Source organism: Manis pentadactyla, chromosome 11 (assembly GCF_030020395.1).
Source record: "Manis pentadactyla isolate mManPen7 chromosome 11, mManPen7.hap1, whole genome shotgun sequence".
Taxonomy (NCBI): domain Eukaryota; kingdom Metazoa; phylum Chordata; class Mammalia; order Pholidota; family Manidae; genus Manis; species Manis pentadactyla.
Genome location: NC_080029.1, coordinates 82,097,099 through 82,123,691, shown reverse-complemented (window position 1 = coordinate 82,123,691; position 26,593 = coordinate 82,097,099).

Below are 26,593 nucleotides of genomic sequence, written 5' to 3'. Positions count from 1 at the left end.
TTTGTATGTGATCTTATTTCTCTCTTTGGCTTCTTTTAATAGTCTGTCCTTATCCTTGATCTTTGCCAATTTTATTACTATATGTCTTGGTGTTGTCTTCCTTGGGTGCCTTGTGTTGGGAGATCTGTGGATCTCCATGGCCTGAGAGACTATCTCCTTCCCCAGATTGGGGAAGTTTTCAGCAACTACCTCCTCAAAGACACTTTCTATCCCTTTCTCTCTCTCTTCTTCTTCTGGTATCCCTATAATGCAAATATTGTTCTGTTTGGATTGGTCACACTGTTCTCTCAATATTCTTTCATTTTTAGAGATGCTTTTTTCTCTCTGTGCCTCAGCTTCTTTGTATTCCTGTTCTCTAATTTCTATTTCATTTATCATCTCCTCCACCATATCCAACATGCTTTTAATACCCTCCATCATGCTCTTCAATGATTGGATCTCCCACCTGAATTTATTCCTGAGTTCTTGGATATCTTTCCATACCTCCATTAGCATGTTGATGATTTTTATTCTGAACTCCCTTTCAGGAAGAGTCATAAGTTCCATGTCATTTAAGTCTTTCTCCTGAGCTATATTAATTTTACTCTGGACCATGTTCCTTTGGCATTTCATATTTGTATATTTCACCCTCTAGTGTCCAGAAGCTCTACTCTGGAGCTTCTCAGCCCCTGAAGCAATGTCAGGGGTTGCAGGGGAGAGTTATTAGTGCCTGGGGAGAGGAAAGAGCTGTTTTCTGCTTCCCGACTGCTGTGCCTGTCTCCACTGCCTTAACTAGTGGGCCGAGCAAACAGGTATAAGCTTTTGTCTCAGAGCAGCCAGATATGGATCTCTGCTTTCCATAAGCAGCTGGAATGTCAGTCTCTCCAGGAATTCTGCCTGTAATAGCTTTCCAACCCCATAATCATGTGAGTATTATGAAAGCACCATGAAATGTAGGTTTGTGCTCCCAGAGCAGATCTCCAGATCTAGGTATTCAGCAGTCCCACACCTTCCACTTCCTCCCTGTTTTGTTTCTCTTCCTCCCGCCGGTGTGGTGGGGTAGGGGAAGGGTCTGGGTCCCTCCGGGCCACAGCTTTGGTAAGTTACCCTGTTCCATGAGGTCTGTTCTTTTCTCCAGGTATATGCAGTCTGGCACCGTCCTCTTTCCTGTTGCTCTTTCAGGATTAGTTGTACCAACTATATTTTCTAATTGTTTATGGTTTTAGGAGGAAGCCTCTGTCACTCCTCTCATGCCACCATTTTTAATCCTAATTCAAGATGTGTTTTTATCTCTGTTTTAGGGTTAATGACTGGTAATTCAAACTGAGAAGTAATGGTGTCTTCACTGAAACAAAATCTTTAATCATGATACACTAAGATCATTTAAGTACTACAGAGCCCCAGAGGATAATAACAATAAAGGTTGCTTGTCTTCAAATATTTGAAGCTTACCTCTGCTAAAATGCTGTTTGAAGGTGAGTAATATTGCTACTAAAAACCTTTTTTAGAGAGAATGTATATTACCACTACAAATAAATAAAAGAGTTGAACACTTCTAAATATTTTTGGATTCATTCCTTATCTAATCTTAGTGAAAATTGGAGGTGCATTTAAAGGAGATAATAAGCTATGAGATTATATGCAGAAAGGAAAATATGATAAGATTCATGCCAAAATGAATGTGGCCGTTATAATTTATGCAAGGTTAGACTTGTGCACGTGTCCACTAAATTATTGTGACAAAATTAGTTACAAAAGAATATGTCTTTTGTGATGAGCTCTTTATATATATAGAGAGAGAGACACTGTGAAAATTTATAAGTACATACATCAATATCTCAAGAAGATCAATTTGGATAATGACATTTTAGGTAATTTCAATACAAAAAGGGTTGACTATCTTATTCTGTATTTTTCTACATTGGCACTGTATTTATAATAAAAATTATGAAAAGGAAATGAAAGGAAAGCAACAGGAGAGAAAGAGGAACAAGAGAGGGTAAAAGAAGAATACTGTGAGATTTATGGAGGCAGTAGAGTATGCATATATGTGATAGAGGTAGATTTTTAATATATTTTTGGTACTAGTTTCATCATTTTACTAGTGCTGGTTAAACCACTGTTTCTAAGTCAGTGAATGACAATTGCCAGGTGTACTTAACAAGCAAACCTGGGAGTTTTATGCTCAGTTTTAACTAGGAATGTACATGTTTCCTTGTTTAGTGAAAAATGAACATACATGAATGAGTTTTGAGTCAAGGAATATACCAGCGATTGGTAACTGGGTGGCATTTTGTAGAATGCTTGTGAGCCTGTTTGGAGTAAGTGAGTTGTTCCCTGAAAAGAATCAGATAGAAAATCAGATAGAATTTAGGCCTTTTGACTTTATTGATTGAAACTTCCTTTTTATCTGAAGGGCCCAGAGCAATTATAACCATCTTAAAGACTGAAAACACAAAGAAGAAAAGATGTTCAAAACTCATTTGCTAATGTCCTATTCACTGATGCACCATATTCATTAATGTTTCTTTTAATCTCTGCCCTTAGCCATCTTAGCTTACTTGTAATAGAGGTCTTTTTCAGAATTACATGTAGCAGTTCTGCTAAGTCATTCTTATTCTTATCATTCTCCCTTTAATTCTTGACCCACTCACCGGCTAACATCATCAAATACTTTATCAAATCTGTCAAGTGGAGGAGACTGGCTGACCTTAACATTCCCTAAGGGCAGGAAAGCATGTTCATTGGTGTACTCTGTTAGGGGCATGGGTGGGAATGGAATGGGCAAGACATGGACATATTTGGTTTCCATGGTGGGAAATGGGAAATATCATAAACATGGTGAATAAAATGGTGAGATATACCAAGATCTTTGAGAAACAAACTCACCCAAGAGAGACATTGTGAATGTCAGTCCTTTCAGAAGTATCTCCTTCAGTTACAATATAATTTAGTGATTTGGTAAGAATAGTGTCCAAAGAATTGGAATAACTAGAGACAGAGGAATTAGATAAGGGGAAAAGAAAGGCAGAAAGTGGAAGGAAAATATAAGGAGATATTGCTGTGGTTTGTGCAATATTTTTCTGACCCATCTATACTGTTCTAGGGTGTGTGGCAGCATTTGTAGAAACAATAATTTTTATTTGTGCTTTGTAGTGTAATTATTTCCAACACAGAAATGTATGTTTCTTCTCAGTGAGAATACAGTTAATTAGTATCAGTAGGTGTTAGTGACCCATTGACATTTCTGTGATCCCTAATAACCAGGCTTTTATTGATTTCTCCTGGGCACCAGTCTACAAGTCATGTTAGTTTTCCCAATAGGAAAACATTTGGTGATGGGAGGTAAGGAAAGAAGTATGACATAAGCCTATCTCCTGTGTATTAGGTGAGACAATGTGCTGGGTGGGATTAAATACCATTTAGGATGAAATGTGGAACCATGAGCCTACTTAGAGTTGGGGAAGAGTGGGAAGTCATTCACAGTTGTTGAAGATGCCCGCATTCATGGAGTGGGAAACAGTGAGCCCTATGTATCAATGTTTTTCTAGAAACAAGCAAGAGGATTTACGCAAGGGGGACATTCCACAGGAAGGGACTCTGCAGGTTGCTGGGTGAGAATCCCATGAAAAAAATCTGTGTGGCCCTGTTGTAAAGAGGTGATAAGTGAGAAAGAACATGACATCCTCCCTCAGAAGGATCACGCCTACACTTCTGGTCATGGTTGAGTTCTGAATTCACAGTCATTCATCCTCATTTCTTGTTATGGGAAATAACAAATTTTTTAGTTGTTTAATACACATTTAGTTAGGAGTTCTCTTATTTGTAGACTAAAATGAGTTATTTCTATTTTAACCACTTTAATAAAGCAACTGTTTTGAAAATCAAACAGAGAGTTTCTTAACTCTAAATAAGATCTTCAGAGTAAGATCTGCTAATGTCAACTGTAGTTTAACCATAGCCCTAGGAGAAAGAATAAAGAAGTAGAATAAAGGGAGAGGAAAGCCAGTCTTTCTGGACCCATAGCTTGCTGGGAGAAGTCAGAGAGAGAGATTGGGAGAGCTGACAGTGGGGCCGTGTCCACTGCCTGTCTCTAGGCCCAGTCCTGAGGAAAAGCTGTGAGGAGTGAGGAGGCAGGCGATATGCAGAAAGGATTTGACTCTGTTCATTGGATTCTGGGCAGAGTCAATCTCCTGGCATTTCTGTGTAAAACTTGGTGGCCATGACAGGGTGCCTTCAGTGGGCAGGGTGGGGGGGGGAAATTCATTTTTCCACTTTTTTATTTCTTCCTGGTCTGTTTTTCTACCAGTAATTGAGCCTTTCCCCCCCACATCATGAAGTGAAAGACTCAAAGTTCTAAAGGACATTGCCGCAAAGGAATGCTATCCAAAGAATCAATGAACGGTGTGCTTCAGAAAACAAAACCTATCCATAAAGAGGTGTTAGAAGTAGGTACTTGGAAGGAAAGAATAACAGTAATCTGAATCTTAGTTCCTAATGGAGCAATTAGGCAAAGCACATTCTCTGTACTCACAGAGCTCAGAAAGCTCACCAGAATGCATCTCAGTGTATTCCTTTTAGTTCCCCCAAATTTTGTTAACAGTTTGAGGGCCATGTCAGCTGAAAGACTTGAATCCAGTTCAAGAGTTTTAAAAACCATATCCTCCCCTTTGATGGCATTGCTGTACCTTTCTGGAAATCCTCTTAGGTGACTGTTCAATTGTTTAATCACTCCATGGTTGATTTCTCTCTTAAAGAAATATCAACCATTGATTTTTCTCAAGAAGGCACGGCTGGTGTGTTTCAGCTGGGCTGTGTTTATTCTGTGCCTGCTGACCACATGTTGGGGGTTTCTCCAGTGGATGCAGGAGAGAGAATGCCAAGAGAAGCCTGCAGAGCTGGCCTTTCTCTAACTGACCTGTGACTTCTTCCACAAAGGCCCACCAGGGCCAAGGGGGGCAGCATGGAGACCGCTGCTCCATAGGAGAGCTGCTAAAGAATTTCCAGCAGTTTAAACCCACCACAGTCAGACCTCTGGCCACAGGTCACATACATTCCTGCATGTGAAAAAGTATCCACCCTCCTGAGAGCCCCCAGAGCCTGAATCAGATGAGGCTTCTTGGATGAGGTTTATCTTCCCTTGCCCACCTCACAATAGAGGGGCAGAAAAAGGATGACCACTGTCCTGCTGAAGAGGAGAGAAACAAGGGCCATCACAGTCACTAGTCCGTATGGACTCAGAGCTATTGCGTAGGGTCCAGGCCTGCTGCTGGGGAGGATTCTTCACCACTCCTGGCTCCAGCCTCCAGCCTCTGGGATCAGAGTAATCCTTTTTTCATAAGGAATGACTGGTTTCTGGAGCTGAGTAGTTTTCTCAGCCTGATTCTTAGGCTGAAATCAAGTTAGTCAGAGTTAGTTTCTCATATGGGCCCAGAGTCCTCAGCAAACACACTCATTGCTGACAGAATACATCCCATGTGGGCCCAGGACTGAAATTCTTCTTTTCCTGCTAACTCTCACTCCTGGAGGCTCCATAGGCAGTTCACAGCAGGGGTTGGCTTTCTTCTAGGCCAGCCAGAGCCTATGTTTTTTTTTTTGTTTGTTTGTTTGTTTTGTTAAAATGTATTTATTCATTTATTTATTATTATTTTTTTTTATTGAGGGGTAGTTGACACACAGTATTACATTACATTAGTTTCAGGTGTACAACACAGTGATTCAACATTTATATACATGATAATTCTAGGTACCAGCTATCACCATACCAAGTTGTTACAATATTTTGACTATACTCCTTATGCTATACATTACATCCCGGTTACTTATTTATTTTACAATTGGAAGTGTGTTTATATATATATATATATATATATATATATATATATATATATATATATATATATATATATATTTTTTGTGAGGGCATCTCTCATATTTATTGATCAAATAGTTGTTAACAACAATAAATTTCTGTATAGGGGGGTCAATACTCAATGTACAATCATTAATCCACCCCAAGCCTAATTTTCATCAGTCTCCAATCTTCTGATGCATAACGAACAAATTCTTACATGGAGTACAAATTCTTACATAGTGAATAAGTTACATGGTGAACAGTGCAAGGGCAGTCATCACAGAAGCTTTCGGTTTTGTTCATGCATTATGAACTATAAACAGTCAGTTCAAATATGAATATTCATCTGATTTTTAAACTTGATTTATATGTGGATACCACATTTCTCTCTTTATGATTATTATTTTTAATAAAATGCTGAAGTGGTAGGTAGATACGAGATAAAGGTAGAAAACAGAGTTTAGTGTTGTAAGAGAGCAAATGTAGATGATCAGGTGTGTGCCTGTAGACTATGTGTTAATCCAAGCTAGACCAGGGCAATAAAACATCCACGTATGCAGAAGATTTCTCTCAGAACATGAGGGGGGAGGTTCTAAGCCTCACCTCTTCTGCTCCCCATTTTCTCACCAGATGGCCCCCTGCGACTGTGCCTGTCTTAGGTTGTTCCTCCCTTGAGGAATCTTACCCATCTCTGGCTAACCAGTCATCTTCCAGGGCCATACAGGGAAATGTTAAGTTGGTAAGTGAGAGAGAAGCCTTATTGTTTGAAAAGGTTAGCTTTTTACTTCTTTGCATATTTATGCCCTGTGGCTTCTATGCCCAGCATTTGTCTTGAGGTGTCTTTACCACTTGGAAGAATTATGATACTCGGTAAATTCGACATGTGGCACGAGTTCTATTTAAAGGTTGTGATTAGGTAGGAAGAAGAAAAGCTACAGAAGTAGCAGGCAGAAGAAAACCTGGGAAGATTGATTATTTCTTTGACATATCTACTTGTAGAGTAACTTCAGCATGGATAGGTTTTAAACTACTAATTAAATTGTGCACACACATTAACATAATAGGAATATAGTTACCTAACCAAAGCATACCTGTAATTACCAGCCATCTCCAGTGAAACCAAGAAAACCAGTTAGGCATCTTAGGCATTTGTGAAAACTTATCTATGATATGGTGGATATTGTCCAACTGAATTTAAACAGTCTGAGAGAATTCAGATAAATTAGAACAACCCATTCCTGGGGATTGTTCACATCCCATATGTTCTTTTAACAATAAATAGTCTGTGGCTGTAAGATTTTGGAGTGCTACAATTTGCACTTCTCCTAATTCTTGGTTGAGTTCCAACAGTATAGATCCAGTCAAATTTGTTGTTTTACTGTATGCACAGGCCAGCTTAGATATCTCCTCCATCATTCCCATGGCAAGTCCAGGAACTGGTGGGATGAGTGCAGCTACACCTGTGACAGTGCGTGGATCTTTGTTGGGGATTTTTTGCTGATAATCTTCTGTCATGAGTCTTCCCAAGAGTGCTGATGTTGGAAGTTCTTTTTCAAACCGTATCTTAGTTCATTTTCGGGGTAGCCAAATTAGGCTTTGATCCTCTGTATAAACACCAACAGACCCTTTGCCTACACTTTTATATGCCCTTTATATCATTGTGTAGAACTCACTGGAGGTCACCACACAGGCACTGCTTTTTTTTTTTTTTAATCATTAATCTACACTTACATGATGAATACTTTGTTTACTAGGCTCTCCCCTATACCAGGTCCCCCCTATATACTCCTTTACAGTCACTGTCCATCAGCGTAGCAAACTGTTGTAGAATCACTACTTGTCTTCTCTGCGTTGTACAGCCCTCCCCTTTCTCCCACCCCGCTATGGATGCTAATCTTAATACCCCTCTTTTTCTGACCCCCTTATCCCTCCCTACCCACCCATCCTCCGCAGTCCCTTTCCCTTTGGTACCTGTTAGTCCATTCTTGAGTTCTGTGATTCTGTTGCTGTTTTGTTCCTTCAGTTTTCCCTTTGTTCTTATATTCCACAGATGAGTGAAATCATTTGGTATTTCTCTTTCTCTGCTTGGCTTGTTTCACTGAGCATAATACCCTCCAGCGCCATCCATGTTGCTGCAAATGGTTGGATTTGTCCTTTTCTAATGGCTGAGTAGTATTCCATTGTGTATATGTACCACATCTTCTTTATCCATTCATCTATCGATGGACATTTAGGTTGCTTCCAATTCTTGGCTATTGTAAATAGTGCTGCGATAAACACAGGGGTACATTGGTCTTTCTCATACTTGATTGCTGCATTCTTAGGGTAAATTCCTAGGAGTGCAATTCCTGGGTCAAATGGTATGTCTGTTTTGAGCATTTTGATGTACCTCCATACTGCTTTCCACAATGGTTGAACAAGTTTACATTCCCACCAGCAATGTAGAAGGGTTCCCCTTTCTCCAAAGCCTCGCCAACATTTGTTGTTGTTTGTCTTTTGGATGGCAGCCATCCTTACTGGTGTGAGGTGATACCTCATTGTAGTTTTAATTTGTATTTCTCTGATAATTAGCGATGTGGAGCATCTTTTCATGTGTCTGTTGGCCATCTGTATTTCTTTTTTGGAGAACCGTCTGTTCAGTTCCTTTGCCCATTTTTTAATTGGGTTATTTGTTTTTTGTTTGTTGAGGCGTGTGAGCTCTTTATATATTCTGGACGTCAAGCCTTTATCGGACGTGTCATTTTCAAATATATTCTCCCATACTGTAGGGTTCCTTTTTGTTCTATTGATGGTGTCCTTTGCTGTACAGAAGCTTTTCAGCTTAATATAGTCCCACTTGTTCATTTTTGCTGTTGTTTTCCTTGCCCGGGGAGATATGTTCAAGAAGAGGTCACTCATGTTTATGTCTAAGAGGTTTTTGCCTATGTTTTCTTCCAAGAGTTTAATGGTTTTGTGACTTACATTCAGTTCTTTGATCCATTTTGAGTTTACTTTTGTATATGGGGTTAGACAATGGTCCAGTTTCATTCTCCTACATGTAGCTGTCCAGTTTTGCCAGCACCATCTGTTGAAGAGACTGTCATTTCGCCATTGTATGTCCATGGCTCATTTATCAAATATTAATTGACCATATATGTCTGGGTTAATGTCTGGATTGTCTAGTCTGTTCCATTGGTCTGTGGCTCTGTTCTTGTGCCAGTACCAAATTGTCTTGATTACTATGGCTTTATAATAGTGCTTGAAGTTGGGGAGTGAGATCCCCCCTACATTATTCTTCTTTCTCAGGATTGCTTTGGCTATTCGGGGTCTTTGGTGTTTCCATATGAATTTTTGAATTATTTGTTCCAGTTCATTGAAGAATGTTGCTGGTAGTTTCATAGGGATTGCATCCAATCTGTATATTGCTTTGGGCAGGATGGCCATTTTGACGATATTAATTCTTCCTAGCCATGAGCATGGGATGCGTTTCCATCTGTTAGTGTCCCCTTTAATTTCTTTTAAGAGTGACTTGTAGTTTTCAGAATATAAATCTTTCACTTCTTTGGTTAGGTTTATTTTATTTTTTTTTATGCAGTTGTGAATGGAGTTGTTTTCCTGATTTCTCTTTCTGTTGGTTCATTGTTGGTATATAGGAAAGCCACAGATTTCTGTGTGTTGATTTTGTATCCTGCAACTTTGCTGTATTCCGATATCAGTTCTAGTAGTACTGGGTTGGAGTCTTTAGGGTTTTTTATGTACAGTATCATGTCATCTGCAAATAGTGACAGTTTAACTTCTTCTTTGCCAATCTGGATTCCTTGTATTTTTTTGTTTTGTCTGATTGCCGTGGCTAGGACCTCCAGTACTATGTTAAATAACAGTGGGGAGAGTGGGCATCCCTGTCTAGTTCCCAATCTCAGCGGAAACGCTTTCAGCTTCTCGCTGTTTAATGTAATGTTGGCTGTGGGTTTTTCATAGATGGCCTTTATTATGTTGAGGTACTTGCCCTCTATGCCCATTTCACTGAGAGTTTTTATCATGAATGGATGTTGAACTTTGTCAAATGCTTTTTCAGCATCTATGGAGATGATCATGTGGTTTTTGTCTTTCTTTTTGTTGATGTGGTGGATGATATTGATGGACTTTCGAATGTTGTGCCATCCTTGCATCCCTGGGATGAATCCCACTTGGTCATGGTGTATGATGATTTTGATATATTTTTGAATTCGGTTTGCTAAGATTTTGTTGAGTATTTTTGTGTCTACGTTCATCAGGGATATTGGTCTGTAGTTTACTTTTTTGGTGGTGTCTTTGCCTGGTTTTGTATTAGGGTGATGTTAGCTTCATAGAATGAGTTTGGGAGTATCCCCTCCTCTTCTATTTCTTGGAAAACTTTAAAGAGAATGGGTATTATGTCTTCCCTGTATGTCTGATAAAATTCCTAGGTAAATCCATCTGGCCCGGGGGTTTTGTTCTTTGGTAGTTTTTTGATCACCGCTTCAATTTCGTTGGTGGTAATTGGTCTGTTTAGATTTTCTGTTTCTTTTTGGGTCAGTCTTGGAAGGTTGTATTTTTCTAGGAAGTTCTCCATTTCTCCTAGATTTCCCAGCTTGTTAGCATATAGGTTTTCATAGTAGTCTCTAATAATTCTTTGTATTTCTGCGGGGTCCGTCGTGATTTTTCCTTTCTCGTTTCTGATACTGTTGATTTGTGTTGACTCTCTTTTCCTCTTAATAAGTCTGGCTAGAGGCTTATCTATTTTGTTTATTTTCTCAAAGAACCAGCTCTTGGTTTCATTGATTTTTGCTATTGTTTTATTCTTCTCAATTTTATTTATTTCTTCTCTGATCTTTATTATGTCCCTCCTTCTGCTGACCTTAGGCCTCATTTGTTCTTCTTTTTCCAGTTTCGATAATTGTGACATTAGACCGTTCATTTGGGATTGCAGAGCCTATGTTTTTAACTTCCTCTTCTGTTCTGATAATTAGGTCACAATTTAGGTCTTTTTATGTTGTGTGTCCATTCATACTCTATAGGCATAGCTATTCATCCATATTCATTTATGGATGAATAAAATTCTATTACATGTGAATATCACACTTGTTCATTCATTCATCTCTTGATGGATATTTGGATTGTTTCATCTTTGCTTATTGTGAATAATGCTGTTGTGAACATGTATGTACAATTTTTTGAGTATCTGTTTTCAGTCCTTTTGGTCATATTTAGGAATGAGATTCGTGGGTCACATAGTAATTGGCATTTAGTAATTTCCAAAATACAGCAAAGAGAATGCATCTGTTTAACTTTTTGCGGCTGATTAAATTTCCACAGTTGCTGAACTACTTTACATGCCCACCAGCAATTACAAGGATTCCACTCTTTCTCCATCCTCACCAATACTTGTATTTTCCATTTCTTTTTCATTATAGCCATCTTGCTAGGTGAGAAATGCTGATAAATTGTGTCTTTTTAACTGTGTTTTCGAGATTGTCTTTTTGGCTTTCAACAGTTTGATTGTAATGTGTCTTAGTGTGCATCTTTTTGCTTTTATCCTTCTTGGAATTTGTTGAGCTGTGTGAATGTGTAGATTGTTATCTTATCAAATTAGGGAAATTATCAAATTAGGGAAATTTTAAGATGTTATTTCTTTAATGTTCTTTTCTCTCTCCTCTCCTTGGCTTCCCACTGTATGCATGTTGATATGTTTGGTGGTGTTGCACAGGTCTCTTAGGCTTTGCTCATTTTCCCATTTTCCTGTATTCTTTTTCCTTTTTGCTGCTTAGACTGTTTTATTTCAATTGACCTACCTTAAAGTACTGATTCTTCAGCCTGCTCAAATCTGTTATTTTAAACTTCTACAACATTTTTTTTTTCCCTCAGGCACAACTTTTTAATTTTTTTTTTGTTTTGCTTTGAAATCAGTAAAAGAAACTGGGTCCTAGACTCTAGTAAATTTTTAAATTCGTTTACTGTACTTTTCAGCTCTAGAATTTCTGTTTGTTTCCTTTTTATAATTTCTCTCTTTTATTGACATTCTTGATTTGTTCACATCCATTGTTCCAATTTCCTTTAACTCTTTGGTTTACATTAGGTCTCTGAGCATATTTAATTTGATTTAACATTTTTGTCTAATAAGTCCAATATCTGTACTTACCCAGGGACAGTTTCTGTTAATTTCTGCTATGAATGGGCCATACATATCATTTCATAATAACAGTATTACATATTATGTATAGGAATATATACAGTATTGTATAATAGTGTTGTATTATGTTGTATAATATAGTTATATAATATAATAATAGTATTATATTCTAGACTGTAAATTCCCAAAGACAGATTATTGTTGATAATACCATGAAGAGTACCTCATAAACAAATAGTTGGCAAAGGTGAAATTGCTAAGCTTTTGGTTAACATATTTCTATCGAGAGACATCAAAGAGAGAGGTCATAGCAATGGACACTCTTGTAAGCCATTATGAAAATACCCACTTTCCCATATCCTTTCCAAAACTTATTCTAAGCAAAGAAATGAGCTACTGAGCTTCATTTGGTAGCTTCATTTCTGACAGCAAAAAATTTGCATTTTGTTTGATTTTGTGTAAATTTAGTTACCAGTTACAAAGATATAGTATGTATTTTTTGTCATTTTCATTTTCTATTCAAACTGACAGTTTGAGTGACTGTGCTTATTGATATAATTATTTATAATATTTTTCATATTTAATAGATATCAATGCCTTATACATGGACTACAAATATTTTTTCTATTTTTCCTTTACTTTTTATTTAAGATTTGATGCTTTGGGGCAGTTATAGGTTTACAACAAAATGGAGAGTATGATGCAAAAGTTTTCCATATTACTCCCTGCCCTGACACATGCATTGCCTCCCCCATTATAAACAACCCTCACCAGAGTGGTACATTGTTTTTTAACCAAGGATGAACCCACATAGACACATCATAGTACCTGAAGTCTGTCATTTATTTTAGGGTTTATGCTTGGTGTTGCACATTATATGGGTTTGGACAAAGGTGAAACATATCATCATTATAATACCATACAGATAACTTCAATGCCCTAAAAATCCTCTGTGTTCTACATATTCGTTTCTCCCCACCCCTGGTAACTACTGACCTTTTAAAGTCTCAATAGTTTTGCCTTTTTTGAGGATGTCATATAGTTGAAAACATACAGTATGTAGCCTTTTCAGATTGGCTTCTTACACTTAGTTATATGTGTTTAAGACTCCCCCATGTCTTTCCATGGCTTGGTAGCTCTTTTTTTTTAAATTAAAGTATTATTGATGTACAATCTTATGATGGTTTTACATACACAAAACAGTGGTTCAGCATTCGATAACTCATTTCTTTTAGCACTGAATAATGTTTCAATGCCTGGATGTAGCACAGTTTATTTATCTATCATTTACTGAGGGATGTCTTGGTAGCTTCCAAGTTTTGGCAATTATAAATAAAGCTGCTATCAACATCTTTGGACAGGTTTTTGTGAGGATATGTTTTCAACTCCTTTGTAAAAGATTGGTTGACTATATTTATGGGGGTTTATTTATAAGATTTCTATTCTGTTCCATTGATCTATTTGTCTATTTTTTCCCAATACCACACTGTCTTAATCATTGTAGCTTTATAGTAATTTTTTAAATTGAAGTATTGTTGACATAAAATCTTATATTGGTTTCAAGTATACAACACAAGTGGTTCAACAGTTACCCATGTTATTAAATTCTCACCCTCACTAGTGTAATTACTGTCAACATAGGCAGATGTTACAGAATCATTGGCTATATTCCCAATGCTGTTCTACTTTCCCTGTGATCAACTTACATTATGATTGAGAAATTTTGCACCCTTTTATCCCCCTCACCCTTCCCACCTACCCTAGCCCAACCCTTCACCTATGGTAACTACCAGACACTTCTCAGTCTCTATGAATCTACTACTATTTTCATATTTCATTTTGTTTTGTTTTTATATTCCACAAATAACTGAAATCATAGGGTATTTGCTTTTCTCTGCCTGGCTTATTTCACTTAACATAATACCCTCTAGGTCCATCCATGTTATTTCAAATGGCAGGATTTCTTTTTTTATGGCTGAATAATATTCCATTGTGTATATGTACCACCTCTTCTTTATCCATTCATCTATTGATGGACAGTTAGGCTGCTTCCATAACTTGGCTATTGTAAGTAATGTGGTGATAAACATAGGGGTACATATATTATTTCAAATCTGAAATTTTGTTTGCTTTGGGTGAATTCCTAGAAGTAGAATTACTGAGTTGTATGATGTTTCTATTTTTATTTTTTTGAGAAACTTCCATATTGCTTTCCACAGTAGCTATACCAATTTACTTTTCCACCAACAGTATAGGAGGGTTCCAGTTCCTCCACTTCTGCACCAATACTTGTTATTTCTTGTCATTTGGATAGTGCCCATTCTGACTGATGTGAGGTGATATCTCATTGTGGTTTTGATTGGCATTTCCCTGATTATTAGGGATGTGGGGCATCTGTTCATGTGTCTGTTGGCCATATGTTTTCTTCTTCAGAAAAATATCTGTTCAGGTCCTCCACCCATTTCTTAGTAAGGTTATTTATTTTTTTTGATGTTAAAGTGTATGAGTACTTTATATATTTTGGATATTATCAGATAAATCATTCATGAATATATTCTCCCATAGGTTGCCTTTTTGTTCTGTTGGTGGTGTTCTTCGCTGTACAGAAGCTTCTTAGTTTGATGTAGTCACATTTGTTCAGTTTTTATTTTGTTTCCCTTGCCCAAGAGATGTGTCCAGCAAAAATATTGCTCATGCTTATGTTCAAGAGGTTTTTGCCTATATTTTCTTCTAAGAGGTTTATGATCTCATGTGTTATATTTAGGTCTTTGAGCCATTTTGAGTTTATTTTTGTGTATGGAGTTAGAAAGTAGTCCAGTTTCATTCTCTTGCATGTAGTTGTCTGGTTTTCCCAGCACCAGTTACTAAAGAGACTCTCTTCTCCCCATTGTATATTTATGGCTCCTGTATCATATACTAATTGACCATATATGTGTGGGTTTATATCTGGGCTCTCTATTCTGTTCCATTGGTCTATGGGTCTGTTCCTTTGTCAGTACCATACTGTTTTGATAACCATAGCTTTTTTCTACAGCTTGAAGACAGGGAGTTTAACATCCCCAGCTTTGTTCTTCTTTATCAGGATTGCTTTGGCTATTTGTGGTCTTTTTTGGTATGAATTTTAGAACTATTTGTCTAGTTCTTTGTAGAATGCTGTTGGTATTTTGATAGGGATTGCATTGAATCTGTAGATTGCTTCAGGCAGGATGGCCATTTTTACAATATTAATTTTTCCTATCACTGAGCATGGGTTAGATTCCCATTTATTAGTGTCTTCTTCAGTTTCTCTCATGAGTTACTAATAGTTTTCAGAGTATATGTCTTTCACCTCCTTGGTTAGGTTTATCCATAGGGATTTTATTATTTTTGATGCATTTGTAAATGGAGTTGTTTTACTGATTTCTCTTTCTGCTAGTTCATTGGTAGTATATAGGAACAAAATGGATATCTGTGTATTGACTTTTTGTCCTGTAAGTTTGCTGTATCCAGTTGTAGTTCTAAACAGTTTTTTGGTGGAGACTCTAGGGTTTTCTACATGTAGTACCATGTCATCTGCAAATAGTGACAGTTTATCTTCTTCCTTACAAATTTAGTTGCCTTTTATTTCTTTGTCCTTTCTGATTGATATGGCTAAGACCTCTAGTACTATGTTGAATAAAAGTGGTAAGATACTTATCTTGTTACTGATCTTAGAGGAAAAGCTTTCGACGTTCCACCATTGATTATTTTAACTATGGTTTATCATATATGGCCTTTATTATCTTGAGATACATACCGTCTATACTATTTTGTTGAGAGTTTTTTTCATGAATGAATGTTGAATTTTGTCAAATGCCTTGTCAGCATCTTTTGAGATGATCTTGTGGTTTTTACCCTTCTTTTTGTTAATGTGGTTTATGATGTTGAATGATTTATGAATATTGTACCATCCTTGCAACCCTGGAGTAAATACACTTGGTCATGGTGGATGATCCTTTTGATGTATTTTTATTTATTTACTTATTTTCATTTTACTATCATTAGTCTACAATTACATGAGCAACATTATGGTTACTAGACTCCCCCCATCACCAAGTCCCCACCACATACCCCATTACAGTCACTGTCCATCAGTATAGTAAGATGCTATAGAATCACTACTTGTCTTCTGTGTGTTGTACAGCCCTCCCCATGCTCCCCTCCTACATTACGTCTGCTAATTGTAATGCCCCATTTTCCCCCTTGTCCCTCCCTTCCCACCCACCCTCCCCAGTCCCTTTCCCTGTGGTAACTATTAGTCCATTCTTGGGTTCTGTGAGTCTGCTGCTGTTTTGTTCCTTCAGTATTTTTCTTTGTTCTTACACTCCACATATGAGTGAAATCATTTGATACTTGTCTTTCTCCACCTGGCTTATTTCACTGAGCATAATACCCTCTAGCTCCATCCATGTTGTTGCGAATGGTAGGAGTTGTTTTCTTCTTATGGCTGAATAACATTCCATTGTGTATATGTACCACATCTTCTTGATTCATTCATCTCCTGATGGATACTTAGGTTGCTTCCATTTCTTTGCTATTGTAAATAGTGTTGCAATAAACATAGGGGTGCATCTGTCTTTTTCAAACTGGGCTGCTGCATTCTTAGGGTAAGTTCCTAGGAGTGGAATTCCTGGGTCAAATGGTATTTCTATTTTGAGTTTTTTGAGGAACCTCCATACTGCTTTCCACAGTGGTTGAACTAGTTTACATCCCCACCAGCACTGTAGGAGGGTTCCCCTTTCTCCATGTCCTCACCAACATTTGTTGTTGTTTGTCTTTTGGATGCTGGCCATCCTTTCTGGTGTGAGGTGATATCTCATTGTGGTTTTAATTTGTATTTCTCTGATGATTAGCAACGTGGAGCATCTTTTCTTGTGTCTGTTAGCCATCTGAATTTCTTCTTTGGAGAAGTGTCTCTTCAGGTCCTCTGCCAATTTTTTTTTTGAGAGGGCATATCTCATATTTATTGATCAAATGGTTGTTAACAACAATAAAGTTCTGTATAGGGGACTCAATGCACAATCATTAATCAACCCCAAGCCTAATTCTCAACAGTCTCCAATCTTCTGAAGCATAATGAACAAGTTCTTACATGGTGAACAAATTCTTACATAGTGAATAAGTTCTTACATGGTGAACAGTGCAAGGGCTGTCATATCACAGAAACTTTCGGTTTTGATCAAAACCTTTGCCCATTTTTTAATTGGATTATTTGCTTTTTGTTTGTTGAGGTTCATGAGCTCTTTTTATAATTTGGATGTCAACTCCTTATCAGATATGTCATTTATGAATATATTCTTCCATACTGTAGGATGTCTTTTTGTCTTTGGATTCAGTTTGCTAATACTTTGTTGAGGATTTTTGCATCTGTGTTCATTATGGATATTTGTCTAAAATTTTCTTTTTTTGGTTGTGTCTGCCTGTTTTTGGTATTAGAATGATGCTGGCCTCATGGAATGAGTTTTGAAGTATTTCCTCCTCTTCTACTTTTTGGAATGCTTAAAAAAGGATGGGTATTATTTCTCCAAATGTTTGGTAGAATTCAGCTGTGAAGCCTTCTGTTCCTTGACCTTCATTTGCTGTGGTTTTTATGACTATCAATTCATTTTCATTGCTAGTAATTGGTCTGTTCAGATTTTCTATTTCTTCCTGAGTCTTTCTCAAAAGGTTGTGTTTTTCTAAAAATTTGTCCATTTCTTCTAGGTTTTCCAATTTATTGGCATATAATTTTTCATAGTAGTCTAATAATTCTTTCTATTTTTGTCACATCTTTTGTGATTATTCCTTTTTCAACTCTGATTTTGTTTATGTGTGTACACTTTCTGTTTTTCTTGATAAGTCTGGCTAGGGTTTTGTCTATTTTGTTTATTTTCTCAAAGAACCAACTCTTGGTTTCATTGATTTTTTCTATTGTTTTATTCTTCTGTATTTTATTTTTGCTCTGATCTTTAATTATGTGCCTTCTTCTACTAACTTTAGGTTTCATTTTTTCTTCTTTTTCTAGTTTCTTCAATTGTGAATTTAGACTCTTTATTTGGGATTATTCATCTTTCTTGAGGTATGCCTGTGTCTTGCGTGAGGGTTTCACTATGGATTCAGTGAGACCGAGAAATGACAACAGAACATTCTTGGGGTAAAGGGGTTTTTACCCAGCTTTAATTTCATGGTGGCAGATTGAGCACTAGAATCACATCTGCATCTAGCATTCTGCAGGTCCATAATTCACCTCTGTCTCTGCCTCCACCCAGTGCCATGGTCAGAGCACTTTATATAGTGAGTCAGTCAATAATAGCTTATTGCCTCCAGGTGTGGAAACATTAGCCTAGCTGTAGGCCTATTACATCATCAGGTAGTTTCAGGTCAAGTGAGTGTCCTGGTCATAGGAACTTCCATTTTTGCCACACCCCACCCATCCAGGATTCTTGCCTCACAATCTGTATGCCTTCAATCTTCCATGATGGTCCCTGTGTGAAAAAGCTGGATCATTGTAACCAGATGCTACAACAGCAACAGAAGATAACAACATACAGATAACAACAAAAAATTATGATATAGGAAACAAAAATTGCAATAATCCTCAAGACTGAAGAGATGAGTTGTTACCAAGTGGTCATTCCAGCTTTATTCAAACCAGTTCTACTCAGATGAGTTCATGACTCACAGTTTCTGAGGGAGAAATCAATCTTCTGCAATGGTCCCTGTGAGAGAAAGCTGGAACCTTGTAACAACAAAAAATTGTAATAATACGAGTTGTCCTCAAGCCTGAGGAGATTGATTGCCACCATGTGGTCATCCCAGCTGTATTCCAACCAGTCCCAGTTCATGATTCACACTTTTCATAGGAGGCCTGAGTGATACTGATAGGAAGCTCCATGCATATCTAGCTAGTAGCAAGTAGCAGTTTTTGGTAGGGTGTGTGCCCAATCCACAAAGATGTTAGAGGATATTAGCCTTAAGAGTGACAAGATACATATTTTAATGACACCAACATAGGCAAATATTGCCCATTAGGTAGGATACATGCAAGAGAGTGGTCCTGTGATAGGACCGTGGTAGGAAGGGGTTCCATCCAGGTCTAGTATACCATACCTTTACCCCTTTTCCTGTGGGGGTTACTGAGGGGTCTATATATAGTGCTACTGAAGGCTCATGCTCTGGCCATAATGATAAAACAAAATTTCTCGGTAAGATGCTCCTACCTTCCTGCCATTTAGGATATACTACTGTGATCTCTGGAGACCACTCTGCTTGTACTCCAGGAATACACAAGAGGCCAGATTCCAGGCCTTGTTCCCAAGGTGCCAGGAGGGCCAGCCATTGCTTGTCTGTGTGTTGAAAAATCCAAGGCTATGTCCCCTGAATGAAGTTTCCAGGGCTTACTGCAGTTGGTGCTTGCAGTAAGATATTTTTCTGATGGCTAAACCTCAGCTTCAATGATTCCTCTTTGGTTTGTAATTGCAGTTTTATAGGTGAGGCAGCAATGTGTGTTAGCATGTCTACAGGGCTCAGTGTTCCCTTCCAGGGCTTCCCATTCAAATGCTGTAGCACTGTTCTTAAGTTAACTGACCATCCCCATAGACTGTTGGTGTCTGATTTCAGGCCAGATTTTAACAAACCATTGTACCTCTCTACACATTTTGTACTGCATGTTCAGTAAAGTGGGTGCCTTGATCACTTTCAATTGCCTACAGTCAGTTATAAGCTTCAAAGAGACACTGCAGGCCTCTTTTGGTCATCTGCTTGTCTGTTCAACATATAGGAAAAGCAACCAGATGTCTAGTAGTTGTGTCTACTCAAGTCATGGCATATTGGTACTCTTCTGACATGGGCAGAGGGCTAATAATGTCTGCCACCTGATGAGGGGTATTGGCCCCTTAGCTTCTGTCCCATGTTGCTGTGGGACTCAATGTAAGTCCCTTTTAGTGCATATAGTGCACTCCTCCTGGGCTGTTGACTTTTTCAAAGGTCAAAGGCAGGCCCAACCAATGGGCTACAGCACACATTGTCTTCTTCCCCATGTGCCACAAATGTTTATGTAACCATTGAACCACATTAAAGTCAGGCTTTCCTTCTATCCAACTTACCTGGGCCAATTTATCTGCATCATCATTTCCTGGGGATGCCAGTAGCAAATGGTCTGTCACATATACTGTGTAACTGTTTTAGTCTGACCAGAGGCCCATAAGTCTTGCCACATTTTTGCCCTCAAAGGGGTCAGTGACCAACCAACCAGTTGGCATGGTACCATGTTGGTGGCTGCAGAGTCAAGCCTCGATAGATGCCCAGCTGTCAGTACAGACAACTATTGGGAAGAGGTTCTGGCTGAACACAAGCCACACAGCCGGCAGCTCTGCCCAGTGACAGCTCTTCCCCTCACCATCTTCCATCCATATTGTCTCAGTCTTAGGATAGAAAGCTGTGACCCTCCATTTCAGGGGCTGTCCACAGCTGGAACCATCTGTGTACCAAAAATCTTTGGGTATGCTCCCTCCCAGTAAGGGATCTCTGATATAATGTCTCTAGAGCATATTCTCCTGCCTTTCTGTGGTATATGTCACTGGCCCCAGTAAGTCTTGGAGTTATTCACTCAAAGGGCTAGTAGGGTACTGTGCTGGGATAGGTATGTGCCCCATTTGGCTAGTGTAGGCATCTATGCCATACCACTCCACAGCTTTTGAGTCCAGGCTCATACCCACCCCATGATGGGATAGATGGTTTTTACCTTTATTTGGGCCAGTCTGGTGATGGGTTTTATACCCAGAAAGGCATGGTACACAGCAGTCAATTTTTTCTCTATTAAGGTGTACCATATCTGTGTTCCTTTGAGGAGTTGTGACTAGATTCCAATAGGTTGGTGAGTTCATTCAAGGCACTGCCAGAGACCCCAGCCATAACTGTACTCAGTCACACAAACATCCAGCTCACAGGGCTTTGATGGGTTTATCATACTCAAGGCCTGCACAACTTTGACTGCCTATTTTGTGGCAGTAAAAGCAGACACACATATCTCATCCCAGTCCCACCTGATGCCCTTTCATACCAAATGATATAACGGCTTCAGAATTTGTGCCAAGTGCAGAATGAACATTCTCCAGTAGCCGAATAGACCCCAAGCCTCCTGTAACAATGCCTGGTCTGTATCTATGACTGCTCAGGGGTAACTTTAGTCTTACCCAACAAGACAACCCCCAAGAATTTGGCTAATAAACCAGGTCCCTGAACCTTAGTACATTCACAACCCATCCTTTCTCCTGTAGATATTGCAGCAGTCTAGGTGCTGTACCTTCTAGGTCTGTAAAAGAATCATATGTTAGTATAATATCAATAGAGTGATACAGCCACACTGTTGGCAGTTTCTCCTATGCTGCCAAGTCCATGACAGATGGTGGGGCTGTGGAGGTACCCCTGTGAAGGACTGTGAAAGTCCATTGTCATCCTTCCCATGTGAAGGCAACTTGTTCCTGACTTTCCTGTTCTATGTTAATGGAAACGAAGGCATTAACAAGATCCACAACATAATAATATGCTCCTACTAGGGTATCCATAAGGTCTGCAATAGAGGAGAGAGTGTGACTTTATTCAATTCTCTGTAATCCACAGTCATGCACCAGGAGTCATCCAGCTTTTTTACTGGCCACACCAGGGAATTGAGAGGACTATGGGTGGACTTTATAATACCCACCTTCTCCAGTTCCTGGAGGGTTTCTCCAATTTCTTTATGCCCTGTAGTTAATTTGTATTATTTGGTATTAGTCACCCACTGAGGCACAGGTAAAACTATGGGCAGATGCTTAGCATGTCCCATCAGAACTGGCTTTACCACATGTATCCTCATCTGAAGTGGTCTGCAAACATGGGCCCTGCAGGATATCTATCCCTAAAGTATATTCAGGGATGAGAGATATACACAGTATACTCCTTTGCAGGTAGATGCCCTATTCCCAGTGGGATTTGGGTTGTTTCACTCTGATAGCTTTACCCCCATATCCATCTGTCACAGCAGGGGTCCTGGGTAACCACTCAGGGTTACCATAAATCAGTGAACATTCAGCTCCTGTGCCTACCAGAGCCAAGACATGTTGTATGTTCACTGGAGACCAATGGTACTTCAACATGTGGCCTCCATTCTGCCCTGGTCCCTCAGGGTGAGTATCTTGACCATCCCATCAGTCAAGCCGAATTGCCCAATCATCTTTCTGTGCAGGTTCAGGTGAGGTTGGCTCACTCTCCAGCAAGAAGTTTTGCAGACACACAGGCTGGACTTGTGGCTCTGTCTCCAGCTTCTGCTTCTTGGTCCTCAGTTTTGTAACTGCTGCTCTGGCTTTATTTGTTGCCACAGCTCCAGTAAGATTCTATTTGTCCTCCAATCCAACTTCTCTCTGCATGCTCCTGCCCCTATTAAATCAACCCATATCTGGGTCCTCATGACCTTCACAGCGCCCTTTAAATTCTTCTCCTGGACAGGAAAGAGAAGGGGTCAGTGCCTCTGGCATCACCCCGTCATCCTTCCCCAGCTCCCCACTATTCCCCTGAGTACCTCCACTGCTACACCCTTTACCTTTTCTCCAGTGCCTCACAACAACGCTAGCTCAGTCTTCAACAGCTCTCTTACCTTCAGCTCAATACCTTGCAGCTGGTGTTCTTGTGCTGCCTCTTGTGCTTTTTGTAGGAGCACATCCTTCTCTTTTATGGCCTTTGCCTCCTTCAGAGCACCTTGCAGCACTGCTGTCACATTCTGCAAACAATCTCACTTACGGGCTTATGGGTTCCCCTAAGTGAGGCGCAAGAATGGCCGCTTGGAGCCCAAAGAGGAATGTGGGAGCCATTTGAAACACATTTCTCATCCTTGAAGTAACAGGTTCCTAATCTGGGCCATAATTCTCTGGACTATAAATTGCATTTTTCATGCCTAACTCCAGTAACACCTATTGGAACTCAGCATATGTCTGCCATCTAGTGGCGGAGGATGGTAAATCACCCTATTTGGGCTGTAGAGTGCAAAGTGCGACCGTAAGTCAATCAAGGACGCTGTGATTTTGGGGGGTCTGATGTGCCTTTTGTAATTGTTGCCTCAAGGCAGAATGAACTGTTATGGAAGCCAGCTTTCCCATCTCTGATCCACACAGAACAATTCCAACAATTCCACCCACCCATACATCCGAGAAACACAGGAGCCAGGCTGATATCAACTCTGAGGGCTTCTGTGGAAACTGGGAGACCAAATCTGCCAGCTCAGCCTGCATATAGGGGTGGAGTATAGAGTGCTTCATGACCTGGGGAAGGGGGCAGCACCTCTCCTAGAGGAAACTGCTGTTGCTGCATCTTTATTTTCATGACTACAACCAGGAGTGTTTTCTACAGAGAAGGGGTCAGTGCCTCTGGCACCACCCCATCATCCTTCCCCAGCTCCTCCTCCTTTCCCAGAGATGACAGCACCTTTCCCACCATTCCCCTGAGTACCTCCACTGCGACACCCTTTACCTTTTCTCCAGTGCCTCGCAACAACTCTAGCTCAGTCTTCAACAGCTCTCTTACCTTCACCTCAATGCCTTGCAGCTGGCGTTCTTGTGCTGCCTCTTGTGCTTTTTGTAGGAGCACATCCTTCTCTTTTATGGCCTTTGCCTCCTTCAGAGCACCTTGCAGCACTGTGGTCTCATTCTGCAAATAATCTTTTATCTCCTCCACAGCACCTTGCAGCTTGCATTCTTACTCTTTCTCTTCTTGTGCTTCTCGCAGGGGTATGGCCTTCTCCTTCATGGCCTTTACCTCTTCCATAGTGCTTCACAGCAATGCCATTTCATTCTTCAACAAATCTTTTACTTCCTCTACAGCACCTTGCAGCTCATGTTCTCATGCTGCCAGTTCTTGTCTCTCACAGGAGCATGTTCCTCTCATCTGTACCCTTTTTTAATAGTGTGAGAAATAGCCAACCTACAGTTTCCACCACCTTGTGGGCACTCTTCTCAAAGGGCCTCCTTATTATGCTGAAGGTCACTTCTACTGCCTCAGGTCCTACCTCCACCTCCTCCCAGTCCTGGGGAGGGACCCAGTCCTTTAGGAGGCAAGTCAGCTCATACCACATGCCCACTGGGGCACACTCAAATGTCTCTCCATCAATAGGGGAAGCCTGCTGAAGCATTTCTCCCATGAGGGCAGCCTGTTCCATTCTTTGATTTTCAGCAAATCCTGCTGAGGTCACCAGTTGTCTTGCCTGAGGGTTTCAGCTCTGGGCAAGTTCATTATGGATTCAGTGAGACCAAGATTGACAACAAAATGTTCTTGGGGTAAAAGGGTTTATACTGGGCTTTATTCCCCCAACAGTACGTTGAGTACTAGAATCACATCCACATCCAACAGTCTGCAGGTCCATAATCCACCTCAGTCCCTGCCTCCACCCAAAGCACTGTGCAGAGCTCTTTATATAGTGACTCAGCCAATAATAGCTCATTGCCTACAGGTGTGGAAGCAGTAGCCCAGCGGTAGGCCAACTACATCATCAAGTGGTTTAGGGTCAGGTGAGGATCCTGTTCATAGGAACTTCTATCTCCATAGCCTGTATTGCTATGTACTTCACCCTTAGAACTGCCTTTGCAGCATCCTGCAAAGTTTGGACTGCTGTGTTTTTGTTTTCATTTGTCTCCATGTATTGCTTGGTTTCTGTTTTAATTTTTTCATTGATACACTGATTATTTAGAAGCATGTTGTTTAACCTCCATAAGGTGTGGGGAAAGGGGAAGTGTTCTATAGTCCTATGATTAGGTCTAAATCTTCTAGTGAGCTTGTGAACTGGACAGTGAACTTCACAAGTGTTTCTCAGAATTTTTCTCCCCACTTAGGATGGCTAGAGTTAGCTGGAGTCAGGTATTTCCCCTCCCTATTATAGTACTTTATAATAACTGTTATAATACCTCACTAGGATAGGTTCTGGTTAACTAGTTTCCCCTGAGGACAGGGTTTGTTAAGAAGAATAGAGTGCTCTGGTATATTTCAAAATGATTATTTTCCCCTTCCTCTGCTGGTAGCCTGAGAGGGGTTTTCTCCGGTATTTACTGTGGGAATCTGGTGTCTCACAATATTGCTGGGAACCCTATGTCTGGGTGTGGATAAAATGAAAGTTCCTGTGACCAGGATTCTCACCTGGCCCTGGTTGGCTAGCTCACTACACATATGTGGGCAATACATTGCTATTGATTCTTTATAAAAAGTTCCACCCAGTGCTCTGGGCGACACGGTGGCATGGCTGCAAGGCTTCAGGAGAGCAGAGCAGAGGCTGGAGTGTTGGCAGCGCCGAGGACAGAGGTCCAGAGGATGGCTGTGCTTGGCAATGAGGCCCAGAGGCAGTGACCAGCTTTCTGTATGCAGACTCACTTTGAGTGGATGGGATTTTAGTGATTGACCTGCCACTGTAGAAATAAAGTTGGGTATAAACCATTTCACCCCTAGAATGTTTTACTGTCATCTCTTTGGTCACATTGAATGGTCTGGGGATGAAACCCATTGGCAAGACACTGGGTCAACTTTCAGACTCGCCCATGCTGAGTATCCAGCAATATGTCAATCATGGTTCAGGTTTTCCTACCCCGGCACTCATTCCTGCAGCAGTTTCTGTTATTTGTCTTTTCCAGTGAGCCATGATAACTTGTATTTGTCTTTCTATCTCTTTAATCTTGGAGGTGGCAGTTTTCCCTGTGTCCTGCATCTCTTATGAATCAAGAAGAGTTGTTGACATTCAGTCTGTTCCACTTTTAACTTGATATTAGGATGGGGTAGTGACTGTCAAGCTCCTTGCATGCATACCTAGAAATCACAAATCTTTATTTTTGTTTTTGACAACTTTTTTCTTTTTTCATATTTTTAAGTATGTATTTCTAGTAATTCTTTTTACAATATAAGGATTATTCTTTCCTTATTACCTGAAAGCCTGGTCTTTCATTTATTATGAGACACTCTGGGGATGTCTCCGTGCTGTTGCCTTTTTTATTTTTTATTTTTTTAATGTTTATTAAGGTATGATTGATGTACACTTTTATGAAGGTTTCACATGAAAAAACAATGTGGTTACAACATTTACCCATATTATCAAGTCCCCACCCATACCCCACCCATGCAGTCACTGTCCATCAGTGCAGCAAGTTGCCACAGATCCACTATGTCCCTTCTCTGTGCTACACTTTTTTCCCTGTGAGTCCCCCATACCTTGTATACTAAACATAATACCTCTCAATCCCCTTCTCCCTCCCTCCCCACCTGCCAACCCACAACCCTCCCCTTTGGTAACCACTAGTCCATTCTTGGATTCTCTGAGTCTGCTGCTATATTGTTCCTTCAGTTTTGCTTCATTGTTATACTCCACAAAAGAGGGAAATCATTTGGCATTTGTCTTTCTCCACCTGGCATATTTCACTGAGCATAATGTCCTCTAGCTCCATCCATGTTGTTGCAAATGGTAGGATTTCTTTCTTTCTTATGGCTGAATAGTATTCCATTGTGTATATGTACCACAGCTTCTTTATCCATTCATCTACTGATGGAAACTTCCATATCTTGGCTATTATAAAAAGTGCTGTGATAAACATAGGGGTGCATATGTATTTTTGAATCTGAGAAATTGTATT